Source organism: Brienomyrus brachyistius, chromosome 5 (assembly GCF_023856365.1).
Source record: "Brienomyrus brachyistius isolate T26 chromosome 5, BBRACH_0.4, whole genome shotgun sequence".
Lineage (NCBI taxonomy): Eukaryota > Metazoa > Chordata > Actinopteri > Osteoglossiformes > Mormyridae > Brienomyrus > Brienomyrus brachyistius.
In genome coordinates, this window is record NC_064537.1 from 1,473,138 (window position 1) to 1,498,393 (window position 25,256).

The 25,256-nt window shown below is 51.3% G+C and overlaps 1 protein-coding gene across 8 annotated transcripts in view; it reads right to left on the reverse strand.

The window, feature by feature from the left end:
• LOC125741608 (adhesion G protein-coupled receptor L1-like) overlaps positions 1–20,839 on the reverse strand; it is a 119,860-nt gene extending 99,021 nt beyond the window's left edge. For all 8 annotated transcript variants that reach the window (XM_049012763.1, XM_049012762.1, XM_049012761.1 and 5 more), the window contains exon 1: positions 19,162–20,839. The gene's annotated coding sequence lies outside the window, so the exon portion shown is untranslated. The remainder of the gene's footprint in view (positions 1–19,161) is intronic.
• Between the last annotated feature and the right edge of the window lie 4,417 nt (positions 20,840–25,256).

Genomic DNA, 25,256 nt, shown 5'->3' on the forward strand with positions numbered 1-25,256 from the left:
GAATCAGTGAGAGAAGCAATGACTCAATCATTCAATCAGTATAAGAAATGTGTCTGCCTTCGTTCTTGGAGCACACAGGAGTTCAGCAGGAATTCATGTAGGTCTCCACACGGCATGTCTTAGGCGACTGAGACATAGACGAGATGAAGAGACGCCTTGAATTTAAGATGGCAGCTGTATGACGTCCAGATCCAAAGCCGGACATGAGGCTTTAGCGACAGCGATGCTAACGGCAAAAGACAACGGCCGTTTAATGCATGTCACTGTCACACCCGCTTAGCGGGACGGTCGCCACCCTGCGAGGGAGGCTGCTGCACGTTTGGCTGGCCACCCCAGCGGCTCCCCACAGGTGGGCAGCAAACACCCAGCTCTGTCGCTTCCAGATGCAGACGGTCAGGTGACAGAGCTGTCATACAAGAGCAGTCTTTAATAGCAGCAATGTGCTAAGCAGATTAGCACTGTCAAACCGTTAGCGCTTTGAGTGGCCATGTTGATTGGCCGGTTCTACTGAGATTTTGTTATTTTTAAAGAAATACATCCTTCCTGGGGGTATAGAAATATTTCTTAATATTTATATACTTTATAGTAACAATTCACAAACAGTTTTCTGCCTTTTATGACTCAAAATATAACTGGATATTGTCATGATAACTGACTGTAGATATTGATGTAGTTATTGCATGTGTCCCTGTGACAGTCAACCTACCTAGTCCTCTAACATTAACAACCCATAACATAAGTGATCACACATAACTCTAGGAAACACCCCCTTAAATCTCCAAACCTCAAAATGTTCCTTAAGACACCAAGCAGAAAATCACACTTCACTGATTCTTCCCTTCTACACACATATATATATAGAGTAACACAGAAATGGTGAACATTTCCACTCTCACGCACACAAGGACAGGTTCACTCGCACACAGACATTCTCACACACACACAAGGACCGGTTCACTCGCACACAGACATTCTCACACACACACAGCCCGAACTCCTCTCCATGCTCATTATATGACCAGCACAGAGACTGGGATTATCCTCCTCCTATTTATCTCCCCATAAGCTTTATCCATCTATCAGGCCGCTGCCCACAGCGGACATCAGCACTATATTAATCCTCCATCAGCCAGGGGGTGGGGTTGGTGGGGAGGCTATCAATCACTCTGCAATGTCTATAGTGTCAAATGCATCATCCCGCCATCATGCAATCCACGCTCGATATCGGGCTTGGGGGCAGCAGGGAGGGGGATGGCAGGACATCCAGAGTCTCCCGCAGGAAGTCGCTTCTACGGTCTCATCTCCCGAATACGGGCCACTATTCGCACCTGTTGTTTAAAGCGAACTGGGTGATATGATATGGCTGGTGCCTGTGAAAGCAAAGCATCTGTCAAGCCGACATGTCTGTGGTCACAGACGGTGACCCACGCTGTCCTCATGTCCGTGGTCGCAGACGGTGACCCACGCTGTCCTCATGTCCGTGTTCGCAGACGGTGACCCACGCTGTCCTCATGTCCGTGGTCGCAGACGGTGACCCACGCTGTCCTCATGTCCATGTTCGCAGACGGTGACCCACGCTGTCCTCATGTCCGTGTTCGCAGACGGTGACCCACGCTGTCCTCATGTCCGTGGTCGCAGACGGTGACCCACGCTGTCCTCATGTCCGTGGTCGCAGACGGTGACCCACGCTGTCCTCATGTCCGTGGTCGCAGACGGTGACCCACGCTGTCCTCATGTCCGTGTTCGCAGACGGTGACCCACGCTGTCCTCATGTCCGTGGTCGCAGACGGTGACCCACGCTGTCCTCATATTTGTGGTCACAGACGGTGACCCACGCTGTCATCATGTCCGTGGTCACAGACGGTGACCCACGCTGTCCTCATGTCCCTGGTCACAGACGGTGACCCACGCTGTCCTCATGTCCGTGGTCACAGACGGTGACCCACGCTGTCTTCATGTCCGTGGTCACAGACGGTGACCCACGCTGTCCTCATGTCCCTGGTCACAGACGGTGACCCACGCTGTCCTCATGTCCGTGGTCACAGACGGTGACCCACGCTGTCCTCATGTCCGTGGTCACAGACGGTGACCCACGCTGTCCCCATGTCCGTGGTCACAGACGGTGAGCCATGCTGTCCTCATGTCCGAGGTCACAGACGGTGACCCACACTGTCCTCATGTCCATGATCACAGACGGTGAGCCACACTGTCCTCATGTCCCTGATCACAGACGGTGACCCACGCTGTCCTCATGTCCGTGGTCACAGACGGTGACCCACGCTGTCTTCATGTCCGTGGTCACAGAAGGTGAGCCACGCTGTCCTCATGTCCCTGGTCACAGATGGTGAGCCATGCTGTCCTCATGTCCGAGGTCACAGACGGTGACCCACACTGTCCTCATGTCCATGATCACAGACGGTGAGCCACACTGTCCTCATGTCCCTGATCACAGACGGTGACCCACGCTGTCCTCATGTCCGTGGTCACAGACGGTGACCCACGCTGTCCCCATGTCCGTGGTCACAGACGGTGACCCACGCTGTCCTCATGTCCCTGATCACAGACGGTGACCCACGCTGTCCTCATGTCCGTAGTCACAGACAGTGACCCACGCTGTCCCCATGTTCGTGGTCACAGACGGTGACCCACGCTGTCCTCATGTCCCTGATCACAGATGGTGACCCACGCTGTCCCCATGTCCGTGGTCACAGACGGTGACCCACACTGTCCTCATGTCCCTGATCATCACAGACGGTGACCCACGCTGTCCTCATGTCCCTGATCACAGACGGTGACCCACGCTGTCCTCATGTCTGTGGTCACAGACGGTGACCCACTCAATATCTACATTCAGACAGACTTGTGGCACACACACACACATGCACACACACACATGCGCACATGTAGGGTATACCTATCCTTATCCATTCACTTCTATGGGAAAAATGCTAACGCTAACTATGACAACCTTAACCCCCACCCAGCCCTAACCATAACCATAAGTAACCAAGCAAAATACAAGAGTTTGTGCATTTTTAGTTTTTTCATATCAGTCACCAATTTTTATAAAATAGAGTTTTCCCTTATGGGGACCAGGAAACCGGTATTTATCACGTTTTTATTTATCAACCGGTATTTATCAACTGATATTTATCACGTTACGGGGACAATGTGTCCCCATAAGGATAGGTATACCCACTCACACACACACACACACACACACGGACACACACACACACATGCACGCACACGTACATACAGGTTCAGTCACACACATTAGACTGGTAAAAAAAACACTATTCTGCTATTTTTTCTCCATCTGTCCATCCATCCATCCATCAATACTGATATCTGCTGCAGGGTTATGATGCTGATTTCTTATTGTTTTATAATACTATATGCATCACATTCGGTTCTATATCAAAAGCTGTTTTGTCATGTTTGTGCAGCTGATTATCCTTCCACATGAAAATTCATTATAATTTATTTACAGTAGATGAATACCTGAAATCACCTGTAGTACCTTAAAAGGCGTGACTATTGCCCTCCTTAGCCTATACTGATGTTCTATCACAGGCTCCCACAAAACTACACTCCATCTCAAAGAACCTGCAGAACATCTACTTTCAGAGCATGGAAGACACATCAGGAGGTTCTGTATGCAACTGCATGTGGATGAAAATGTCCTGTGCTTGGGGACAGAAGTGTGTGTGTTTTACGTAGTATGTGTGTGTGTGTGTGTGTGTGTGTGTGTGTGTGTGTGTGTGTGTGTGTGTGTGTGTGTGTGTGTGTGTGTGTGTGTACCCAAAGAGTCAGGAGAACGTCAGCTCCAGCAGCCTAGTGGTGGAGCCAGAAAGAAACAGGTCAGTGTGCATCACACAGCCAGGCTGTATGCAGCCAGAGACGGGCACACGCTCTCTTCAGACCCGGAAAAAGCCCTCTAGCACCCACTTAATTAAGTTATAAACGCAGGTCGTTAACCTCTGCACCAAATTAATCACGGTGGCTTTTCAAATGGAAAATGAAGTAAACCAGCAACAAAACAGCAGGATGTTTCCTGTAATGCGGTCCCAGACATTAACCGTTTGTCAGCTTCGCTGGACGTGTGAAGGGGCCCCTTCGGTACATGGACCCCCTAAACAGTCAGTGGCTCTCTAACTTGTTTTTTTTTCTTTTTGACTGGTGTAAATTCAAATCGATGGGTATCCATGGTTTCGCCGCTCTGCAAATCTCCATGGAAGGCAGTGTTATATTTGATCCGGTAGACGGCGACGCTGACAGGGGTACGCCTGCCAACAGCTAGCACTCCTGCTGGGCCTCTAATCAACAGCAACGGGCATGCGGCAGCCTCGGGGGCCACTCGCAGCTGCGCGTGACAGGCACATAACCGACATAAACCATATATACGCTTATTGTCATATAAAATTAAAATGATAAGAAGATGAGAAACGTCGATGAGTGTGGGGTGACGCACTACAAACCGTGCATTACACATTTTTAACGGACGGCTACAGAAGTGAAGAACAGCCAGATGGGCAGCAAAAATGCATTTATTTGGAGAACAATCTTCCGCTAACGATTTACCATTTGTTTATTTGTGACCCAAGACACCGTCATTAATTGAATGCAAAGCTCCCCCAGATGACCGGGGGAGACACGGGCTGAAGCTCTCTGCAGCAACACCACCCCAGTGCACTGTGGGAGCCCTCAGAGTACAATACAGCACCGGCTGAGTGACGGAACGTTCTGGAATGTTTGCAAGGGTGCCATCACACTCAACAAGACCAGAATGACTGGTCTGCAGTATTTAGTCACTGCGATTTTCTCTTGTCCACTTGCTGGTGGAACCTTCTGGACAAGCAGTAATGGTGAGGGACAATGGAGAGCATGCCCCCCCCAACACACACACACACACACATAAATACATACATACATACATGTTGTTTTTACCTTCTCTCTCCCTCCCCCACACTGTTTTACCTTCTTCTGCTCCCTCCCTCTCTTCCAGTGTTTACCTTCTTGTGCTCCCTCTCTCCCTCCAACCAGCTGTTTTTACCTTCTTCTGCTCCCTCCCTCCCCTCCCTCCCTCCCACATGCTGTCTTACCTTTTCCTGCTCCCTCCCTCCCCTCCCTCCCTCCCTCCCTCCCACATGCTGTCTTACCTTTTCCTGCTCCCTCCCACATGCTGTTTTACCTTCTCCTGCTCCCTCCCTCCCACATGCTGTTTTACCTTCTCCTGCTCCCTCCCTCCCACATGCTGTTTTACCTTCTCCTGGTCCATCCCCCCACATGCTATTTTACCTTCTCCTGCTCCCTCCCTCCCACATGCTGTCTTACCTTCTCCTGCTCCCTCCCTCCTACATACTATTTTACCTTCTCCTGCTCCCTCCATCCCTCCCACATACTGTTTTACTTTCTCCTGCTCCCTTCCCTCCCACATGCTGTCTTACCTTTTCCTGCTCCCTCCCACATGCTGTTTTACCTTCTCCTGCTCCCTCCCTCCCACATGCTGTTTTACCTTCTCCTGCTCCCTCCCTCCCACATGCTGTTTTACCTTCTCCTGGTCCATCCCCCCACATGCTATTTTACCTTCTCCTGCTCCCTCCCTCCCACATGCTGTCTTACCTTCTCCTGCTCCCTCCCTCCTACATACTATTTTACCTTCTCCTGCTCCCTCCATCCCTCCCACATACTGTTTTACTTTCTCCTGCTCCCTTCCCTCCCACATGCTGTCTTACCTTTTCCTGCTCCCTCCCACATGCTGTTTTACCTTCTCCTGCTCCCTCCCTCCCACATGCTGTCTTACCTTCTCCTGCTCCCTCCCACATGCTGTTTTACCTTCTCCTGCTCCCTCCCTCCCACATGCTGTTTTACCTTCTCCTGGTCCATCCCCCCACATGCTATTTTACCTTCTCCTGCTCCCTCCCTCCCACATGCTGTCTTACCTTCTCCTGCTCCCTCCCTCCTACATACTATTTTACCTTCTCCTGCTCCCTCCATCCCTCCCACATACTGTTTTACTTTCTCCTGCTCCCTCCCTCCCACATACTGTCTTACCTTCTCCTGCTCCCTCCCTCCCACATACTGTTTTACCTTCTCCTGCTCCCTCCTTCCCACATATTGTTTTACCTTCTCCTGCTACCTCTCTCCCACATACTTTTACCTTCTCCAGCTCCGTCCCTCCCACATACTATTGTAACTTCTCCTGCTCCCTCCTTCCCACATACTGTTTTACCTTCTCCTGTTCCCTCCCTCCCACATGTTCTTTTACCTTCTCCTGCTCCCTCCCTCCCACATACTGTTTTACCTTCTCCTGCTCCTTCCCTGCCCTCCCTCCCTCCCTCCCACATACTGTTTTACCTTCTCCTGCTCCCTCCCTCCCTCCCACATACTGTTTTACCTTCTCCTGCTCCTTCCCTCCCTCCCACATACTGTTTTACCTTCTCCTGCTCCCTCCCTGCCCTCCCTCCCACATGCTGTCTTACCTTCTCCTGCTCCCTCCCTCCCACATACTGTTTTACCTTCTCCTGCTCCCTCCCTCCCACATACTGTTTTACCTTCTCCTGCTCCCTCCCTCCCACATACTGTTTTACCTTCTCCTGCTCCCTCCCTCCCACATGCTGTTTTACCTTCTCCTGCTCCCTCCCTCTCACATTCTGTTTTACCTTCTCCTGCTCCTCCCTCCCACATGCTGTTTTGCCTTCTCCTGCTCTCTCCCTCCCACATGCTGTCTCACCTTCTCCGGCTCCCTCCCCCACACATACGGTTTTACCTTCTCTTGCTCCCTCCTTCCCACATGCTGTCTTACCTCTCCTGCTCCCTCCCTCCCACATGCTCTTTTACCTTCTCCTGCTCCCTCCCTCCCACATGCTGTCTTACCTTCTCCTGCTCCCTCCCTCCCACATGCTGTTTTACCTTCTCCTGCTCCCTCCCACATACTGTTTTACCTTCTCCTGCTCCCTCCCACATACTGTTTTACCTTCTCCTGCTCCCTCCTTCCCACATGCTGTCTTACCTTCTCCTGCTCCCTCCCTCCCACATGCTCTTTTACCTTCTCCTGCTCCCTCCCTCCCACATGCTGTTTTACCTTCTCCTGCTCCCTCCCTCCCACATACTGTTTTACCTTCTCCTGCTCCTCCCTCCCACATGCTGTTTTGCCTTCTCCTGCTCTCTCCCTCCCACATGCTGTCTCACCTTCTCCTGCTCCCTCCCTCCTACATACTATTTTACCTTCTCCTGCTCCCTCCATCCCTCCCACATACTGTTTTACTTTCTCCTGCTCCCTCCCTCCCACATACTGTCTTACCTTCTCCTGCTCCCTCCCTCCCACATACTGTTTTACCTTCTCCTGCTCCCTCCTTCCCACATATTGTTTTACCTTCTCCTGCTACCTCTCTCCCACATACTTTTACCTTCTCCAGCTCCGTCCCTCCCACATACTATTGTAACTTCTCCTGCTCCCTCCTTCCCACATACTGTTTTACCTTCTCCTGTTCCCTCCCTCCCACATGTTCTTTTACCTTCTCCTGCTCCCTCCCTCCCACATACTGTTTTACCTTCTCCTGCTCCTTCCCTGCCCTCCCTCCCTCCCTCCCACATACTGTTTTACCTTCTCCTGCTCCCTCCCTCCCTCCCACATACTGTTTTACCTTCTCCTGCTCCTTCCCTCCCTCCCACATACTGTTTTACCTTCTCCTGCTCCCTCCCTGCCCTCCCTCCCACATGCTGTCTTACCTTCTCCTGCTCCCTCCCTCCCACATACTGTTTTACCTTCTCCTGCTCCCTCCCTCCCACATACTGTTTTACCTTCTCCTGCTCCCTCCCTCCCACATACTGTTTTACCTTCTCCTGCTCCCTCCCTCCCACATGCTGTTTTACCTTCTCCTGCTCCCTCCCTCTCACATTCTGTTTTACCTTCTCCTGCTCCTCCCTCCCACATGCTGTTTTGCCTTCTCCTGCTCTCTCCCTCCCACATGCTGTCTCACCTTCTCCTGGCTCCCTCCCCCACACATACGGTTTTACCTTCTCTTGCTCCCTCCTTCCCACATGCTGTCTTACCTTCTCCTGCTCCCTCCCTCCCACATGCTCTTTTACCTTCTCCTGCTCCCTCCCTCCCACATACTGTTTTACCTTCTCCTGCTCCCTCCCACATACTGTTTTACCTTCTCCTGCTCCCTCCCACATACTGTTTTACCTTCTCCTGCTCCCTCCCTCCCACATGCTGTTTTACCTTCTCCTGCTCCCTCCCTCCCACATACTGTTTTACCTTCTCCTGCTCCTCCCTCCCACATGCTGTTTTGCCTTCTCCTGCTCTCTCCCTCCCACATGCTGTCTCACCTTCTCCTGCTCCCTCCCCCACACATACGGTTTTACCTTCTCTTGCTCCCTCTCTCCCCCCACATACTGTTTTACCTTCTCCTGCTCCCTCCCTCCACATGCTTTCTTACCTTCTCCTGCTCCCTCCCTCCCACATGCTCTTTTACCTTCTCCTGCTCCCTCCCTCCCACATGCTGTCTTACCTTCTCCTGCTCCCTCCCTCCCACATGCTGTTTTACCTTCTCCTGCTCCCTCCCTCCCACATGCTGTTTTACCTTCTCCTACTCCCTCCCTCCCACATACTGTTTTACCTTCTCCTGCTCCCTCCCACATGCTGTTTTATCTTCTCCTGCTCCCTCCCTCCCCACATGCTGTCTTACCTTCTCCTGCTCCATCCCCCCACATACTATTTTACCTTCTCCTGCTCCCTCCCTCCCACATACTGTTTTACCTTCTCCTGCTCCCTCCCTCCCACATGCTGTCTTACCTTCTCCTGCTCCCTCCCTCCCACATGCTCTTTTACCTTCTCCTGCTCCATCCCTCCCACATGCTGTCTTACCTTCTCCTGCTCCCTCCCTCCCACATACTGTTTTTACCTTCTCCTGCTCCCTCCCACATACTGTTTTACCTTCTCCTGCTCCCTCCCTCCCCTCCCTCCCTCCCACATGCTGTCTTACCTTCTCCTGCTCCCTCCCTCCTACATACTATTTTACCTTCTCCTGCTCCCTCTCTCCCCTCCCTCCCTCCATCCCTCCCACATACTGTTTTACTTTCTCCTGCTCCCTCCCTCCCACATGCTGTTTTACCTTCTCCTGCTCCCTCCTTCCCACATATTGTTTTACCTTCTCCTGCTACCTCTCTCCCACATCCTTTTACCTTCTCCAGCTCCGTCCCTCCCACATACTATTGTAACTTCTCCTGGTCCATCCCCCCACATGCTATTTTACCTTCTTCTGCTCCCTCCCCTCCCTCCCTCCCACATGCTGTCTTACCTTCTCCTGCTCCCTCCCTCCTACATACTATTTTACCTTCTCCTGCTCCCTCCCTCCCCTCCCTCCCTCCATCCCTCCCACATACTGTTTTACTTTCTCCTGCTCCCTCCCTCCCACATACTGTATTACCTTCTCCTGCTCCCTCCCACATGCTGTTTTACCTTCTCCTGCTCCCTCCTTCCCACATATTGTTTTACCTTCTCCTGCTACCTCTCTCCCACATGCTGTCTTACCTTCTCCTGCTCCCTCCCTCCCACATACTGTTTTACCTTCTCCAGCTCCGTCCCTCCCACATACTATTGTAACTTCTCCTGCTCCCTCCCTCCCACATACTGTATTACCTTCTCCTGCTCCCTCCCTCCCACATACTGTCTTACCTTCTCCTGCTCCCTCCCTCCCACATACTGTTTTACCTTCTCCTGCTCCTTCCCTCCCTCCCACATACTGTTTTACCTTCTCCTGCTCCTTCCCTGCCCTCCCTCCCTCCCTCCCACATGCTGTCTTACCTTCTCCTGCTCCCTCCCTCCCACATACTGTTTTAACCTTCTCCTGCTCCTTCCCTCCCTCCCACATACTGTTTTACCTTCTCCTGCTCCCTCCCTGCCCTCCCTCCCACATGCTGTCTTACCTTCTCCTGCTCCCTCCCTCCCACATACTGTTTTACCTTCTCCTGCTCCCTCCCACATGCTGTTTTACCTTCTCCTGCTCCCTCCCTCCCACATACTGTTTTACCTTCTCCTGCTCCCTCCCTCCCACATACTGTTTTACCTTCTCCTGCTCCCTCCCTCCCACATACTGTTTTACCTTCTCCTGCTCCCTCCCTCCCACATGCTGTTTTACCTTCTCCTGCTCCCTCCCTCCCACATTCTGTTTTACCTTCTCCTGCTCCTCCCTCCCACATGCTGTTTTTCCTTCTCCTGCTCTCTCCCTCCCACATGCTGTCTCACCTTCTCCTGCTCCCTCCCCCACACATACGGTTTTACCTTCTCTTGCTCCCTCCTTCCCACATGCTGTCTTACCTTCTCCTGCTCCCTCCCTCCCACATGCTCTTTTACCTTCTCCTGCTCCCTCCTTCCCACATGCTGTCTTACCTTCTCCTGCTCCCTCCCTCCCACATACTGTTTTACCTTCTCCTGCTCCCTCCCACATACTGTTTTACCTTCTCCTGCTCCCTCCCACATACTGTTTTACCTTCTCCTGCTCCCTCCCTCCCACATGCTGTCTTACCTTCTCCTGCTCCCTCCCTCCCACATGCTCTTTTACCTTCTCCTGCTCCCTCCTTCCCACATGCTGTCTTACCTTCTCCTGCTCCCTCCCTCCCACATACTGTTTTACCTTCTCCTGCTCCCTCCCACATACTGTTTTACCTTCTCCTGCTCCCTCCCACATACTGTTTTACCTTCTCCTGCTCCCTCCCTCCCACATGCTGTTTTACCTTCTCCTGCTCCCTCCCTCCCACATACTGTTTTACCTTCTCCTGCTCCCTCTCTCTCACATTCTGTTTTACCTTCTCCTGCTCCTCCCTCCCACATGCTGTTTTGCCTTCTCCTGCTCTCTCCCTCCCACATGCTGTCTCACCTTCTCCTGCTCCCTCCCCCACACATACGGTTTTACCTTCTCTTGCTCCCTCTCTCCCCCCACATACTGTTTTACCTTCTCCTGCTCCCTCCCTCCCACATGCTGTCTTACCTTCTCCTGCTCCCTCCCTCCCACATGCTGTTTTACCTTCTCCTGCTCCCTCCCTCCACATGCTGTTTTACCTTCTCCTACTCCCTCCCTCCCACATACTGTTTTACCTTCTCCTGCTCCCTCCCACATGCTGTTTTATCTTCTCCTGCTCCCTCCCTCCCACATGCTGTCTTACCTTCTCCTGCTCCCTCCCCCCCACATACTATTTTACCTTCTCCTGCTCCCTCCCTCCCACATACTGTTTTACCTTCTCCTGCTCCCTCCCTCCCACATGCTGTTTAACCTTCTCCTGCTACCTCCCTCCCACATACTGATTTACCTTCTCCTGCTCCCTCCCTCCCACATGCTGTTTTACCTTCTCCTACTCCCTCCCTCCCACATACTGTTTTACCTTCTCCTGCTCCCTCCACATGCTGTTTTATCTTCTCCTGCTCCCTCCCTCCCACATGCTGTCTTACCTTCTCCTGCTCCCTCCCCCCCCACATACTGTTTTACCTTCTCCTGCTCCCTCCCTCCCACATGCTGTTTTACCTTCTCCTGCTCCCTCCCTCCCACATACTGTTTTACCTTCTCCTGCTCCCTCTCTCTCACATTCTGTTTTATCTTCTCCTGCTCCTCCCTCCCACATGCTGTTTTGCCTTCTCCTGCTCTCTCCCTCCCACATGCTGTCTCACCTTCTCCTGCTCCCTCCCCCACACATACGGTTTTACCTTCTCTTGCTCCCTCTCTCCCCCCACATACTGTTTTACCTTCTCCTGCTCCCTCCCTCCCACATGCTGTCTTACCTTCTCCTGCTCCCTCCCTCCCACATGCTGTTTTACCTTCTCCTGCTCCCTCCCTCCCACATGCTGTTTTACCTTCTCCTACTCCCTCCCTCCCACATACTGTTTTACCTTCTCCTGCTCCCTCCCACATGCTGTTTTATCTTCTCCTGCTCCCTCCCTCCCACATGCTGTCTTACCTTCTCCTGCTCCCTCCCCCCCACATACTATTTTACCTTCTCCTGCTCCCTCCCTCCCACATACTGTTTTACCTTCTCCTGCTCCCTCCCTCCACATGCTGTTTAACCTTCTCCTGCTACCTCCCTCCCACATACTGATTTACCTTCTCCTGCTCCCTCCCTCCCACATGCTGTTTTACCTTCTCCTACTCCCTCCCTCCCACATACTGTTTTACCTTCTCCTGCTCCTCCCACATGCTGTTTTATCTTCTCCTGCTCCCTCCCTCCCACATGCTGTCTTACCTTCTCCTGCTCCCTCCCCCCCCACATACTATTTTACCTTCTCCTGTTCCATCCCTCCCACATACTGTTTTAACTTCTCCTGCTCCCTCCCTCCCACATGCTGTTTTACCTTCTCCTGCTCCCTCCCTCCCACATGCTCTTTTACCTTCTCCTGCTCCCTCCCTCCCACATGCTCTTTTACCTTCTCCTGCTCCCTCCCTCCCACATGCTGTTTTACCTTCTCCTGTTCCATCCCCCACATGCTATTTTACCTTCTCCTGCTCCCTCCCTCCCACATGCTGTTTAACCTTCTCCTGCTACCTCCCTCCCACATACTGATTTACCTTCTCCTGCTCCCTCCCTCCCACATGCTGTTTTACCTTCTCCTGCTCCCTCCCCCCACATACTGTTTTACCTTCTCCTGCTCCCTCCTTCCCACATGCTCTTTTACCTTCTCCTGCTCCCTCCCTCCCACATACTATTGTAACTTCTCCTGCTCCCTCCCACATACTGATTTACCTTCTCCTGCTCCCTCCCTCCCACATGCTGTTTTACCTTCTCCTGCTCCCTCCCTCCCACATACTGTTTTACCTTCTCCTGCTCCCTCCCACATGCTGTTTTACCTTCTCCTGCTCCCTCCCTCCCACATACTGTTTTACCTTCTCCTGCTCCCTCCCACATACTGATTTACCTTCTCCTGCTCCCTCCCTCCCACATGCTGTTTTACCTTCTCCTGCTCCCTCCCTCCCACATACTGTTTTACCTTCTCCTGCTCCCTCCACATGCTGTTTTACCTTCTCCTACTCCCTCCCTCCCACATACTGTTTTACCTTCTCCTGCTCCCTCCCACATGCTCTTTTACCTTCTCCTGCTCCCTCCCTCCCACATACTGTTTTACCTTCTCCTGCTCCCTCCCACATGCTGTTTTACCTTCTCCTACTCCCTCCCTCCCACATGCTGTTTTACCTCTCCTGCTCCCTCTGTCTCTCCTCTCCCTAACCCCCTCTCTCTTTCCACACCTCCCTCAGCCCACAGCTGTCCCTTACACTCCCCTGATGCACCAGCCCTCTACGGGGTCGCCTGTTCACACATATAAACAGCTCCCCCCCCCCCATCTCCCCCAATGGATACCTGTGTTAAACATCACTGTGTTAACACATGTGTTAAGCATCATCAAACTTCTACATGTCATTGGCTGTTAATATCCGTAAAAACCCCAAACATCCAAACAAGCTCCACAGTCCCTGTTTCTCCTCCAACACAGACACACAAGCCGTTTCTCTGTGCGCATCTTCACAGTACTATCTATGTAACAGAGCCCATTAAGCATACATACTTCACTTAAGGTACAACAGCAGAACACATTCTGAGATTCATCTCAGATTTGCAAAGTGCACATTATGTTTCTGAGAAAGGAAAGGAAAGATATATAAGGCTCCACCCCAAAGGGGCCTCAGGCCCACAGCCGGCCGCTACAGGACACCTGGGGTTCCTAGAGCCAGCAGCTACCCCTCCAGACGAGCGGCAGGCGTGACCCGCCCCTAAAATGACCCTGAGTTGCGTGGCACCGGCGCTGGAGGGTTTCCATAACAACCACGCCTCCACCGTCCTGTGCTTGCTTTGGCGACCGACGGTGGGGCGAACAGACGGGACAAGGGGATTTACGGGTTTCAAAGGACCGATCCAGACCAGCAAGGTCGATGGGTCTCACCACCGGGGGGCGCCACAACCGGGCTGCGAGGCCCCCACTGACAACAGCCTGCCTATATCCCTGAGCGCATCTGGTGCCTGGCGGTGCCTGGGGCAGGGGAGTAGACAGGGATGGCTTGATCCGGCTTCGCGGTCACTCAGAGAGGCTTAGTGTGACGCCGCTCCCCACCACGGACAGATGGGCTCTGCCTTCCCCTCTGTCTCTCTGGCATCATGGCGCAGTTACAAGGCAGCTGCTGGCCTGTGGTTTCAGGTTCCAAGAGGGCAGACAGAGCAACATCCTTGCATGTGCTGGATGCGGAGCCCAGTTGGGCTAATAGCAAGATACATATCTCTGTGTGAGCAGCATGTACACTCAGGCCCGATGGGACATGGGTCAGCACTGCCCAGCTCAGTTTAACTGGACTCAAATTAGGGTGCTGCTGGCTCCCCAACTGACACACTCCTCACACACAGAGTCACACACACAGACAAGTCGCAAGTGCCAAGTCACTAAACAGGTGTGCCTTGCGACGGCCTGTACCACGCGTGTGTGTGCAGCTTCATCGCTTCACAGCGGGTCCATGCGATTACAGACACCCCGTAGTCTGGAGGTCTGCTTTCCCCTCTGAGGGGTTTTTGTCTGTTTGAATTCAGAGCTGGAACAAACAAGCATAGCATGCAGACGGCCATTACAGCTCCAGAAAGGCAGGGGATGGAGAGAGAAAGATGGTGGGAAAGGAGGGGATGGAGAGAGAAAGATGGTAGGAAAGGAGGGGATGGAGAGAGAAAGATGGTGGGAAAGGAGGGGATGGAGAGAGAAAGATGGTGGGAAAGGAGGGGATGGAGAGAGAAAGATGGTGGGAAAGGAGGGGATGGAGAGAAAGGTGGTGGAAAGGAGGGGATGGAGAGAGAAAGATGGTGGGAAAGGAGGGGATGGAGAGAAAGATGGAGGGAAGGGAGGGGATGGAGAGAGAAAGATGTGGGAAAGGAGGGGATGGAGAGAAAGAGGGAGGGAAAGGAGGGGATGGAGAAAGATGGTGGGAAAGGAGGGGATGGAGAGAAAAAGATGGAAGGAAAGGAGGGGATGGACAAAAAAAATGGAAGGAAAGGAGGGGATGGAGAGAAAAATGTGGAAGGACAGGATGAGATGGAGAGAAAAAGATGGTGGGAAAGGAGGGGATGAGAGAGAAAGGTGTTAGAAAGGAAGGGATGAGAGAGAAAGATTGTGGGAAAGGAGGGGATGGAGAGAAAAATGGAGGGAAATGAGGGGATGGAGAGAGAAGATGGAAGGAAAGGAGGGGATGGAGAGAAAAATGGAGGGAAATGAGGGGATGGAGAGAGAAGATGGAATGAAAGGAGGGGATGGAGAGAGAAAGATGGAGGAAAAGGATGGGATGGAGAGAGAAAGGTGGTGGGAAAGGAGGGGATGGAGAGAAAGGTGGTGGAAAGGAGGGGATGGAGAGAGAAAGATGGTGGGAAAGGAGGGGATGGAGAGAAAGATGGAGGGAAGGGAGGGGATGGAGAGAGAAAGATGGTGGGAAAGGAGGGGATGGAGAGAAAGAGGGAGGGAAAGGAGGGGATGGAGAAAGATGGTGGGAAAGGAGGGGATGGAGAGAAAAAGATGGAAGGAAAGGAGGGGATGGAGAGAAAAATGTGGAAGGACAGGATGGGATGGAGAGAAAAAGATGGTGGGAAAGGAGGGGATGAGAGAGAAAGGTGTTAGAAAGGAAGGGATGAGAGAGAAAGGTGATGGAAAGGAGGGGATGGAGAGAAAAAGATGGAAAGGAGGGGATGGAGAGAGAAAGATGGAAGGAAAGGATGGGATGGAGAGAAAGATGGAGGGAGAGGGGATGGAGAGAAAAAGATGGAAGGACAGGAGGGGATGGAGAGAGAAAGATGGAAGGAAAGGAGGGGATGGAGAGAGAAAGGTGGTGGGAAAGGAGGGGATGGAGAGATAAAGATGGAAGGACAGGAGGGGATGGAGGGAGCAATATGAAGGGAAAGGAGAGGATGGAGAGAAAAAGATGGAAGGAAAGGAGGGGATGAGAGAGAAAGGTGGTGAGAAAGGAGGGGATGGAGAGATCAAGATTGAAGGAAAGGAGGGGATGGAGAGAGAAAGATGGAAGGAAAGGAGGGGATGGAGAGAGAAAGGTGGTGGGAAAGGAGGGGATGGACAAAAAAGATGGAAGGAAAGGAGGGGATGGAGAAAGATGGTGGGAAAGGAGGGGATGGACAAAAAAGATGGAAGGAAAGGAGGGGATGGAGAGAAAAATGTGGAAGGACAGGATGGGATGGAGAGAAAAAGATGGTGGGAAAGGAGGGGATGAGAGAGAAAGGTGTTAGAAAGGAAGGGATGAGAGAGAAAGGTGATGGAAAGGAGGGAATGGAGAGAAAAAGATGGAAAGGAGGGGATGGAGAGAGAAAGATGGAAGGAAAGGATGGGATGGAGAGAAAGATGGAGGGAGAGGGGATGGAGAGAAAAAGATGGAAGGACAGGAGGGGATGGAGAGAGAAAGATGGAAGGAAAGGAGGGCATGGAGAGAGAAAGGTGGTGGGAAAGGAGGGGATGAGAAAGATGGAGGGAAGGGAGATGAGAAATAGAAGGGATAAGAGAAAAGATAACGGGGACAGAGAGGTGAAAAATAGTGAAATCATAGAGAAAACAACGGTATAGCTGGAAGGCGCTGTGCTCAGCGAAGACTGGACAGGGAAGTGCAGGGATGAGGTGGAACAGGAGGAGATCTTTTTGGAACCTGAGCTTAAATCCAGAAGGTTGTATGTTCGAATCCCGTGGCTGGCATTGCAGCCATGACACTTTTGGGCACTTGAGCAAAGCCCTTAACCCTGAGTGCTTTGGAGTGCAGGATGCTGGCTGACCCCAAGCTTTCCTCACCTACATGTCTTCCCAAGAGACACACCTCCACAGACCACCTGTGTAATGAGGGACCCCCGCCCACCACCTTTGGTTAGGGAAAAAAGATATAAACCAAAACGTTTTGTTTTTTCTTTTAATGCAGTCATAAAGAAGGATGTTCCTTCGATGTCTGATGTCTGAATTAATATTTCTTCACTTATTGATCGCCGGATTCCTTTTTCCTTTGCTGTACCTAGACAGAATTCTCTCCGGGAAACGTCTCCCCTGTGTTTAGCTCCCTGATATCTCATATTTTTAAACCATCACAGTGAGGAGTCCCAGCATGTACTTGGAGCAGGATCAGAGGCTGCCTTCAATGCTTATGTTTGCTTTTTTTATTGCATTTACACATCCTCCTCTCCTACAGCGATTTTAGACGGCTACTGACTTTGCCTGTTTAAATAACTGGATATTTACTGAAGCAATTCAGGTGAAGTACATCCCCCAGACTCTCACTTACATAACAGACACGCCACACGCCTTCGATTACACGTATTCTGCTTTCTAACCCAGAGACACATAGAGGGACGTAAATCCTCAGTGACTGTTACTGAGACATGACTTTGGGATTATAAGGCTGCAGCCTGTTTTCACGCAGCTGTGACAACCAAGGGAGGAGCAGATAAGTTATAGGGAGAAAGAACTTCAGAAATGGGAAGGACCTCTTCAGGAGCAGAGGAAATGAGTGATTGTGATAGTCTGTGTTTATGCATTTAATCCCTACAATAATAAATCCACCATAGGTACTACTGACCTACAGCAACACCACCCAAACCGTCCACCCTGAATACCACCATCCTTACCTACGGCACCACCCAATTTGACACCAATCTTAAACTACACCATCTACTCTTAACAACTACAGCACCACCTCGTTTAAAACAGACTTTCACCTAAGCTACCTTAAGCTATTCAAAACTGTCCTTACCTGTTCAACATCAACCTTATAGTATCCAAACCTACCTTCACCTGCAGTTCCACTCCATATCGGACCTTTCTGAAACTACGTCACCTTCTGTCAGGACTGATCATCCCTCATTCAAACATCATCGTTTGAGATCTGTGAGAACCATTTCAAAATAAAAGCTGGAAGTTCTTCACAGCCTTTAGGCATCCAGTCTGCTGATCTTTCACAGCTTCACATTCCTCAGCTGGATGTATTACTGTTATCCTGCTGCTTCAGTTTTTTTTTCCTCAAAGCTTCAGCTGTGGGGAATTCCTTCGTCCCTGCTCTGTATAACAAGCCAGATTTAAGATATTTAGCCAAATAAGAACATGCATATACTAGCGATGATTAACGCATGGTGTGGAAGCGGGTTTCTGTTAGAGGTAACTCTGTGCTTGAAGTCTGTTTACAGTGCACCGTCAGGACTGCTGTAGAGTAAATGAGGTCTCAGGGTTCAAGCCTGCTGCCCTACATCTGTGCCCGTTTCACTGTTAGGATTCTCCGGATTTTGGCCCCCTATTTGCTCCATCTTTACCCTCCCAGCAGCCACTCAATGCATTTTCGGTAAAAGCTCAAAAAGATAAGGCGCCTGTTCTGCGCCATTTGAAACGTCATGCGCGAGTCTGAAAGCGGCGAAATCACACCGGAATCAGGACGGACGTGTGCGAGTTTCATTCAGCTTCATTCAGCGCCCAGCAGCGGCTTTTCGGGTCGCCTTCCCTGACACGTGGTTTGTCACCTGCGTGTTAACAAAACGCGCCTATTTATCTGTGCGCTGCCCCCCCTTACCGTGCTCACCCTCTGCGGTGCTTTTCCCATCCCTTCCCCGTACAGGGACTCCTGTCAGCGCCACCCCCTTCCCCAGAAACCCAGACCCGGTGACAATCATACAGATCGCAAAACGCTTCATTCGTTTCCTAGTTCTACAACATGAACGCTCGCAGTTACTTTGATTTATAAGTAATGGCCCATATATATGAATATATATATAAAAGCAATGGGAGCTTTGCACGTGTCTGTATGCTTAGCCGCTGTGAATCATTTTCATACATCAGGCAACATTGTTTACATAGATAAATATGCGCGAACTGTCACAAATAAAGGCAATAATATATAAGATATATACTGTATATATGCATGGGAAAGAGGACCTCCCAGGCATTAAGGAAACGCTCACGCAGCGCAAGAGGCCCCCGCTGCCGATTCTGACCCGAAACGTGGCGCATTACGAGCCAGTATCACACGGCCAAGATTCCGTGTGCGACCCGACCGTCGCCCGGGCCCCTGCAGGCCACGACGCGATAGCAAACGAGCTGGCAAAATCACATTTCTGTCGTTTTTTACACGCCCGGTGTGACACGGCAAATCGGGGTTACCCCCAGCGTCCTACCTCGATTCCTCCAGGCTCCTTCCTACGACGCCCGGCGCATCTCATTCATTCTTCCTCCGCTCTCTCTCCTGGTCTCTCTCAGTCCGTCCCCGCCGCCCCCTCTCCTCCTCTTTGCTTATCCGCTGTTTTCTCCTCTTTTGCTTTTTCTTCTTGCTGATGCATAAAGATGAAAAATTAATAAGCTACTATCTTCCAGGCGTAGCCGTGAGCCCGTGAGACGAGAAAAATCGCCTCTGCAAAAAAAAGAGCGAGCGGCGGCAAGATATTCGACATAGCAGGAGACTGTGATTATTTCATTTTATTTTTCATAACATGCGCTCAAAAGACCTGACAGCTATTAGCCGCCAGAGTAATGGATTGTCTTGCATTTAGGTTTTAGATTTTTCTTATCGAACGAGCAATGACAACTGTTCAAAGCGTAATATCGGCAAAATAATGATTATGATAAGAACAGCTTCCTCCGCAGTCCATTTCAGTTGAATGTAAATGACATGTTGGGCTGAGAAAAAATCATTGTCGATGTTTGCTATCGTTTAACGAAGTGGGTTGAGAACGACACATTATAATATGAAAATATAACATTTATAGCAAACAGCAAAGGGACCCTGCATCAAACGCAACAACACGGCTGGTTTTAATAAATTGCTGTTCCACTTGTCGCTCTGGGATCCACGGCAAAAATATAAATGTATATATGACAGCTTAGTTTCCCTGCCTTGTGCCCTTGCACGAAAATCCGAGGTGTTTCTCGTCGTGCGTCTCAATCCATTAATTTCTTCTGGAGCGGCTCCGGGTTTTCCTTAAAAAGGCAGCCGTGCAATAAGAGTCATTTCGGTGCCGTGATCCGCAGTGTGTATATGCGCACACACATGTACAGACAAAAAACAAGATACCACACAAGAAACCGCGACGAAAAACGGGAATTTATCTTTATGGCGTTTATTTGCTGGGCGATTAATTTGTCGTTAAATATGTTTAACGATGAAGGGCATCACTTTGCCCCAGATCTGATATGTCTTTTCAATTCATCCAAAAGAAGGGGTTTAAAGGAGAACGGGCCGGAGCAGCAGGGCACCGGCTTCAGTTCAGCATGTCCGCAGGATGCGTCTTCGCTTGGAGCCCAGGCTTTGGCGTATTTCTGGGGGAGGGGAGGGGAGCGGGGATCCGATCTCTCTGGTCCAGGTGGAGAAGCCGGGTGATAATTATCCCGCCTTATAGTTCAGTCCTTTTGGATGCATGCAAGCCCATTTGTCCCCTTTCGCCTGCTGCTCTCCTTGCAGCGCCTCTCAGGTCGGTATGAACCCGCAGTGCATTACCCAGATGCGGACTAGAGCCGCCCGGGGACCGCGGGCAGGGATCCGATCACTCTGCAGACTCGGCGCAGCCTGAATAACTGTGTTCTATGTGTCTGCGCTTAGAGACTTTGCCGGAATATCCCGCATTTCGGAGCGACCCCTTTACCGTGCATGTCCATCTGACGGGCATCCAACGGCGGAACCTGGAGTGCCCGTCACTCCCATAACGCCGCGCTGCCTATTTATGAGAAATACTCCCGTGTCCTATTTGTGTATCTATATATGTTATTTTTCGCTTTCCGCCTTTTATAGCGCCCTCGCCGATGCGCCTACCTTGCTGACTTCTGACGCGTCTGAAAGCGCCTGACTGCCCTGACATCCCCTTCGGCCCCCTCCCCTTCCCTCTCCCCCCTCCTCAGATGCTCTGTGCCATACAAAACACGGAGCGGATCCACCTCCCTCCTCAGCCTCTCCCCGCCAGCAGACGCACACTTGACGTTAAGCCGTGGATGTGCAGCCTCACATGCACACGGAGGCGTAGGCGCGCTGTAATGGAGACAGCGCTTGTCACCAGTACCTGCAGTGCAGCTTCGGTTCACGATGCTGATAGAGCAAATGGACCCAGACAGAGATCGTCTCCAACGATCCTCCCACAGCCATTAACAAAGACAATAAAACAGTTTGACAGGACGATCGGCTGTGCAAAAAAAGGATCTGACAGTTGAACAGATGTAGGTGTGTCGTTGTGTGTGTGTGTGTGTGTGTGTGTGTTTTGCATAGGCCTCTTTCAAAAGGAGAAAAATATATGAAAATCTGGGATTTATTTGTTAATGCAAATTGGAATTTAAATGTAGCCCAGGAGTCGAAACGTAGGCACACCAAATCGCGACATTATGCTTGAAAACACCTCCTTTATAATGCACCCACATACGTGCCCATCCTCCCATCCTCCTTGAACCACATTCCCTACGGCAGTGGCATTGGGCAGACATGCGATGATGTCACCAGCCACGATGCCCTGCTGTCTAAAGAGTCAGAGCGTGGTCATTCTGGAAAGGGGGGGGTTAATTCTCAGTATGGATAACAGCACACTGAAAATGATGTTCAGAACTGAAAGCTGACAGGTCTTAGTTCACATACAGGAAAATTTTGTCAGAATGTCAGACTGGCTAGTACCCAACAAGCCCCACCCACTGAGCACTGACCAGTCACACGGCCCCACCAGGTTGTGATTGGCTGGGGACTCCGTGAGGGGTGAACATACAGAGCGAGTGATTAACACCTACCTAAAGAAAAGTTTCTAGGTCGTATAACACCTATGTAGACAGAAAAGCTTTTGGGGGGGGGGGGGGGACAATTCCCTAGGAGCTCCTCCCTTACAGCGCCGGTCTATTACCGTATGCACACATGCGGCAGGGAGCCTATATGGCGTTTATGTTCGTTTATGTTCTCTGTCCATCCACCCCCACAGTGTTCTGTAAGCGCTTTAGCGAATAAATGGATGGCTGTTCGGATGCCTGTGGAGAATTCATGCAGAAAGGCGTCGGTTTGGGTACAGAAACGCACACGTGAGTGTGGTGTTTATCTCATGCTGTTATCCCAAGCGATTTACACTTTATACAGCTTGACACATTCATCCATCTCCCATAAGCACCCAGCCAGTGCAGTGTCACAGTGAGGCTGGAGGCTTGCCTGTCCGTGGCAGGACACCCATGCAGTTCTTTATATATTTTTTGGATTGAAGGAGGAAACTGGGGGCACAGAAGAGAGGATTTCACACACAGGAATCAAAGCCACCTGCTACATTCAGACCTCAGATGTTAACCAGCAGCCAAAGGAGAATAAAGAGAAACGTAAAAAGAGAAAATGCCGTTCCGCGTGCCGTTACTCAGCCGTTCCGCCTGCCGTTACTCAGCCGTTCCGCCTGCCGTTACTCAGCCGTTCCGCCTGCCGTATCTCAGTGGTTCCGCGTGCCATTTCCCAGCGGTTCTGCGTGCCGATTTGCGGGTGGGGGTGGGGGGGCCTGTTGCCAGCTCGCTGTCAGCCTGACGCCTGGATGGACGTATCCTGGCCGGTCATACCGATGCCTTAAGCCACCATGGCCATATTCAATAAGGGGCTCTATCTCCAGAGGTGCACGTTGTTTACCGCATGTATCCACGTGTCTTACTGAGCCTAGTGACCATACAGCATGTCGATTTCTCTTTGGGAAAGACAGTAAAGACATGCGTGAGCTTTGGGGGGGGGGGGGGGGGGTGGTCACATGATACACCTGCAAGGCATCACTACACACTGACACACACACATACGCCCCACTGTGTACACACAGAGTGCCAGAAATACACACTGGCCATCACATACACAGAAAGGTACACAAATGTATCTGAGAGACGTGCTGGTGTAACAGAGTCTCTGTAAACAGTTCAAACTCCTGGTCCATCACGGGCTGCCGTAGCGGTGCCACTGAGGTTCAGGCCCACCAGGCTGCGACATCCTGTCCTCAGCCTGCCCCCCCCTCCACACTGTCTCTGTTTGCCATATGAATCAGCCCATTACCATCACTCCGCGTCTAATGGGGTTTTAACACCAAGGCGCTGCCATGCTGACCGGGAATGAGGGGGAGTGAGGAAGAGGGAAGCAGTAGATGAATATGAATGAGAGGGAGAGTGAAAGAGAGAGAGAGAGAGAGAGAGAGAGAGAGAGCATGCCACGACAAGGGAGGGGAGAAGAGTCACATGACAGGACAGAGGTAAAAGGCAAAGGCTTAGCGAGACACGGAAAACAGCAGCCCGATCTCTCCCGCTCTTCAGTGGTACTGACCAGCAGAGGGAATGGACCCCTCCCACTCTTCAGTGGTACTGACCAGTGGAGGGACACATTGGGATGTCTTACCTGGCAGGTGATAAATGTCCATCTGTCCCATGGGGGGGGGGGGGGCAGGGGTTCTGCAAGGATATTTGTCCATCTGTCCCTCTGCGGGGGCAAGGGGTTCTGTAAGGATAAATCTCCATCTGTCCCACTGCAGGAGGTGGCCATGTAAGGATAAACGTCTGGCTGTCCTACTAGGAGGGGTCCTATAAGGAGAGATGTCCATCTGGCCCACTGGGGGGAGGGGGGGTGGTCCTGTAAGGATAAACGTCTGGCTGTCCTGCTGGGAGGGGACCTATAAGGAGAGATGTCCATCTGGCCCACTGGGGGGAGGGGGGGTGGTCCTGTAAGGATAAACGTCTGGCTGTCCTGCTGGGAGGGGACCTATAAGGAGAGATGTCCATCTGTCCTACTGGGGGGGGGGTCCTATAAGGATAAATCTCCATCTGTCCCACTGGGGGGGGCCTGTAAGGATAAATCTCCATCTGTCCCACTAGGAGGGTCCTGTAAGGATAAATTCCCATCTGTCCTACTCGGGGGGGGGCTGTCAATACTGTAATAAAAGCCTGAAAAGTTGTTCTTGAATAGAGAATAGAATATAAACTGCAAAAACACCCAAATACACGTGCAAACAGTGCACACGCACGTACAGAAAGACAGACAGAGAACCATGCATGTACAGAAACATACACAGACATGCATACAGATGCAGATACATAGAGACACAGACAGACACAGTGCATGTAATAACAAACAAAAAACCCTAACCCCCACCCTGACTGAACCTTAACCACAAGTAAGCAAACAAAATATGAGACTTTTGGCATTATTCGTTTTTTGATTGCATTCACAGATTTCTATGAAATTGTAGTGACCCTTCTGGGAATCAAAAATATGTCGTCACAAGGAAAAAAAGTGTTTTCATTACATTGTGGGAAAGTTGGTTCCCACAATGTAATAATTACAAAATCACACACCTGTCTCTGTCTCCATCACACACACACTGTCCTGTCACCCATGACACATGCTATCCCCATCACAGACATACACACTGTCCCTGTCCCCATCACAGGCATACACACTGTCCCTGTCCCCATCACAGACATACACACTGTCCCTTTCCCCGTCACAGACATACACACTGTCCCCGTCACAGACATACACACTGTCCCCGTCACAGACATACACACTGTCCCTGTCCCCGTCACACACATACACACTGTCCCTGTCTCCGTCAGACACATACACACTGTCCCCGTCAGACACATACACACTGTCCCCGTCAGACACATACACACTGTCCCCGTCAGACACATACACACTGTCCCCGTCAGACACATACACACTGTCCCCGTCAGACACATATACACTGTCCCTGTCTCCGTCAGACACATACACTGTCCCTGTCTCCATCACACACATACACACTGTCCCTGTCCCCATCACACACATACACACTGTCCCTGTCCCCATCTGACACATGCATACTGTCCTGGTCCCCATCACACTCAAATATTCTGTCCCCATGTGACTCTGACAAACAGTCAGCTGAGGTTCCTCTCCTGGCCAGGTGGGCGGGCAGTGGCTGCCGGTGGTTAGGTGCGGGCTGCAGGTGCCTGTCCCCATCCCGTGGGAGAGAGAGCCAGCTGCTCCTTCAGCTCGCAAAGTCACGCGTCTGACAGGTTGCTTTCCTGTCCTCTTTCTCCCTCTGTCCATCTCCTTGTTCCCTCTGCCCTTCCTCACCCTGTGCCCCCCGTCCCCAGCTGTCTAATTACCATGAAAAACCTCGACGGAGACAGTTCTGCTGCCAGATGTGCAGATAGTACTTACATAAAAGTCATTGTGTTTCCCACTGTGTCAGACTCCCCTCCTTAGCGCTGCAAAAAGATGGCAGCAATGAAGCATAAATCACCAGAATCTCTCATCGGGGAG